The 4,625-nt window shown below is 50.6% G+C and overlaps 1 pseudogene; it reads left to right on the top strand.

Annotated features, from left to right (window-relative positions):
* Positions 1-269: 269 nt before the first annotated feature.
* Positions 270-445, top strand: LOC121440349 (annotated as a pseudogene).
* The last annotated feature ends 4,180 nt before the right edge of the window (positions 446-4,625 follow it).

The following is a 4,625-nucleotide window of genomic DNA, read 5'->3' as shown; positions in this document are numbered from 1 at the left end:
CTAATGTTACTGACCATAAAATTAAAGATGGGCAAGGATCATGGCTCAGTGGGTTAGGTTTTCCCATGCAAACCTGAGAACCTGAGTTCAGATCACCAGCGCCCACGGAAAATCCAGGCACAGCAATACTCTTAAACCCTAGAGCCGGCATGTCTGGCGTGGAGGACAGAGTGCTGGATCCATCCGCAAAGCTCTCTGGCCACTCCGCCTGACAAAATCAGTGAGTTTCATGTTCACTGAGAGACTGTGTCTTAAAAGATAAGGTAAATCTGCAGCCAACTAAGCTGCACGGGAGGTCCCCTTTCTCAGAGGGGCCCGCTGTGCAACGGTTGCCAGCAGCTTCTCACTGGGGCCTGGTGTGCAATGCTTGCCAACAGCACACTCGTTCGGAGTGACCTCACCCTGTTGCCTGTATGGGCTCCCCGAAGGGACCTTGGAGACAATCTTCTGAAGGCTCTTCGAGCTCTGACCTCAATGTCGCCTCCAATCTAGGCCCCAGACAGGTATTCGCTGTGCCCTAGGGAAGCCTCAGGTCACCACGGCCAGGGGTCTCACTGTCCAGGCCATCACGTCCACCTGAATCATGCCTCAGAATAAGGAACATCGGATGGAGGCCCTACGTAAAGCCAAGTTCAAGCTCTCCGTGCTGCCAGAGGCAAGTGGTGTTATTAAGCCCCTTCCTCCCACTTACTTGCCCTGGTCCTCCTCACTGAGTTCTTCTTTGTCTGTCTCTCTCAAAGAGGTGAGGCTTCACTAAACTGAATGTAGATTGATCTGAAGGACACAGTCGCTGAGAAGTGACTCGTTCCTGATGGCCGAGGGGTCAGCTGCATCACCAATCCTGGTCCCACGGGCATTGGCGGGCCCCGCACTCCTCGGGGCTTCTACTGTGGTGCTACCCTCTACCCTACTAAATCATGTTCAGTAATAAATATCACATCCTGTCTGGGAAAAGAGGGGTTACAGATGATACACAGTGTCAGCCTTTGCCCTACACAGTCACACACACGGCAGGGGTGAGGGTGAAACACAAGAGGAGGAAGGGAATACTAGGGAGGGAGAGGAGGGATGGAGGGAGGGAAGAGGGAGAGAAGAGGGAGGGAAGAGGGATGGAGGGAGGGAAGAGGGATGGAGGGATGTATGTGGTAGTAAAGTCAATGGGCTAGTAAGATGGCTGAACAGGCACGTTCCACCAGGCCTGATGAGTTGGGTCCAATCTCCAGGTCCGACAACTTCAGGACTCACTCCCAAGGTCTATCCTCTGTCCTATCTGTGTACGTGTGCATGTGCGTGCACACACACACACACGTAACATTTTTGTAAAAAAGAAAAAAATCCATCAGGTTGGCCTTCAAAGGAAGACTAGAATTCACCATGAAAATTTGGGACAAAGAGTGGTAGGCAGAGCCACAGGACGGGAAGGACAGGAGAATGTGATCATCCTTCCTCTCTCCCCTCCCAGAAGGCTTTTGTTCTCCATCATAGATTCATTTCTGTAATCTACACAAAGAATAGGCTTAGCTCACAAACTCCGGGTAAAAGGTCAAGCAATTTCAAGTGTGCTGAACAGGGCTGGAGAGATGGCTCCATGGTTGAGAGCTCCAGCTGTGGTTCCAGAAGACTGGGATTCAGCTAGCCACTGCCGACTTTGGGCAGCTCACAACCCCCTGTAACTCAAGCCCTAGGGGAACTGAGCCTAAAGTCTGACCTTCCTGGTACCGACACACACTGGGAATATGCTCGCAAAGACTCAACAAGGAAGATAAATGTCAAATGTACTGAACACAGATTCTCGGGATTCCTTCAAAAGATACAGCACAGGACAAGAGTAAGAGAATGACACAAGAGTCAGACAAACACACACGCACGCACACGCAGAACTACGTGAGTAAAATTAAACTCTAAAGAGAACACTAGAAAATGCTCGTGGAAACACCCACCGAAAATACTGAAACTGTAAGTGCCTATGCACACACTCACAGATAAAATATTTTTGACCAAAGGGAAGGGCAGGGATCTTCCAGCCAGTGTTGAATAATGCCAGAAATGAGTCTGGATGTCTTTGGGAAAAGCCAGAGCCCCACTGCAAGCTCTAAGCCAACACGTGAAGATCTGGCTCTGCCTCGGGAACCGTGTTAACAGTCTAGCGCATCTGAGCACAAAACTACAGAGTTGTGCTCTACTGAACGTCTGAGTGAGCAGGTGGGGCTGGTTTTCCATTTGCAATGCAGTTGGCTCTGTGACCTCATGAATGGATGAAAGCAAGCACGGAAAGGCGGATCCCACCGTTATTTATTTCTTCCTGAAATAAGCAAGGTAACATTCACTTTGGGCAGGTGACAGAGAACCAAAGCAGCCTGTCGTAGAATCAAATGACATTGGCTTCCTGAATGTAACTGGCCCTGCTGGGGAGAATGTCAGGGTCAGGAGGGTCCACACTTAAATGTTGCTACTCACAGAACTGTTGGGGTTCACTTCATGGTCAACAGAGTCTCAGTCTTATTTCTAACCGACAAAGTAAAGAGAAAGGAGCTGCACTGACTACTACTAACACCCTCTGGGCACGGCTATTGCTCCCTGTGCCTCCTCCAGGTGAGCTTCAGAAGGTTTCTTCACAGCTGTAAGGACCAGGGACTGAAGGTACGTTTCAACTACCGACACATCCTGCTCTTGCTGTGGGAAAACGGAGAGTTAGGGGATCATTGTTCCATCTCTGCCCTTAGGAAGCCATTCCGAGGCACACAGCATCACAGACCCACGACTTACACTTTCCATGATAACTCTGTCCTGCGCCTTGGAGATTTGTTTCTTCACTTCACTTTCTTCGCCACCAATGAGAGTTTTGCCATGTTCATGCAAGTCCTTGGCTTTCTGAAACAAACAAACGAACAAATCTCCACTCGAGTCTGGCTTGACACCTCACCTCATGTAATTTTAAAAGAACCGACTTTGCATAGCCAAAGGATGCTTGTTAGGAATTCAGAGTAAGAACAGTGGCTACTTCAGCACATCTAAAGAGTTACTCCACTTCAGGAAACCTTCCAGTCCCCCATTTTAAGGTGGTATCATTGTGGGACAAGAAGAGCAAAGGGACTTATCAGGAAAATGGGTGGAGATATGTTAAAGGCCTCACGTGGGGCAGACCTGGGAGGCCAGGCATGGGCCCACATTGGAGACTCCCCAAGGATTCCCACACTGGACACCCCCAAGGCTGCCCAGAGGAAGGAGCCATTTGCCATGCCCATAGAATGTGATTTTCACCGAAGAACACACAGTGTGCAATCCCACGACCCTTCGGTCTAAGGAAAGCTCAAGCCAGGACTCAAATCCCTCTGTTCTCTCAAAGGACACTGCAGGGGTGGACACAGAGGAGAAAGAAGTGTGTCGCCCTCTGTCCAGAAAAGGGCAAAACGCCGGTCCAGTCCCTGCCCTATTCCCAGGGTCCAGAGCAGCTTAGGAACAGATGACCTGCACACTAGCTGAACACAGGTATGGAAGGGGAGCTTGCTGGGCTGGCGGCTGAAGAGGACACAGATGGCGACTGCAAGCAGTAGAAACATTAGGGAAGACAGCGCACATGGTGCTTTCTGGGCACAAAACAGAAGCAAAGCATGGGTAGGGAATGGGAGTCACTTCAGGAGAAGCTGGTACTCTGGGAGGGAAGACGGGGAGACAGAAGCAAGCAGCCAGTGAAGCTTTCAAGAAGGTGTGTGTGTGTGTGTGTGTGTGTGTGTGTGTGTGTGTGTGTATGTTAGAGGGTGTTGTGCGGAGGACACAGGAAACAGAGAGAACAAAGCAAGAAGGCCACCGGGAAATCTGGGAGAGGGAAAGGCCGTGTTTCAGGACAACAGTCTCTCAGAGGCAGAACTGAGGACTAGGAAAGGAGGGAAGCCTGGGTGGAGAAGCAGAGGGAGAGCGAGAAGAGCGAGCACAGGGCAGAAGGGACCACCTGGGAAGCCAGAGAAACCCAGTCACAAGGCTCCCTCTGAGCTACTGCTGCTGCTCACACTGAGCACCCACAGTTAGAAGGGAGCCTTTCTGGGCGGCTCTTCCAACAGGCTCCCAGGCAGTACTCAGCTGCATTAGAGCTGCATGTTCCCTTTCTTAAGCTCTTCCTAAAGGCCTAGATGTATGTAGGTGGCTCTCAAGGTCTTGAATACTAACTTATATTTCTGCGTGCATGGGGGTGCAGGAGAGTGTGCATGCACATGTGTCTGAGTATGGCGACCAGAGGTCATAACAAATTCAAAGTGATTTCCTTCACGTGTACCTGTCTGCAAGCATACGTGTGCACTCGGGAACACCTGCGCCTTCCAGAACCCCTCACCACATCAAGTTTTGAGGCAGGGTCTCTCACGAAACACGAGGCTTTACAGTTTGACTGTTCTGGTGGTCCCACAAGCCCCAGGGATCCTTTTGTCTCTACCCTCTCCACTCTGGGCTTATAGGCACATTCCTGGAGTACACGGGGGTGCTAGGAATATTCACTAGGGTACCAACAGGGGTACTCACACTTGCTCAGAGAAGACAGACCTAGCTTCTCGCCAGCATCCTGAAAACATTCAATTTACTATGACACATGGAGCACTTTAGATAGGGCATCTGAGTCGGGTCTGAGGAGAGAT

This window comes from Microtus oregoni, unplaced genomic scaffold (assembly GCF_018167655.1).
Source record: "Microtus oregoni isolate MIOR12 unplaced genomic scaffold, Mior012 000067F_003, whole genome shotgun sequence".
NCBI lineage: Eukaryota > Metazoa > Chordata > Mammalia > Rodentia > Cricetidae > Microtus > Microtus oregoni.
This window is presented reverse-complemented; position numbering and strand designations above follow the sequence as displayed.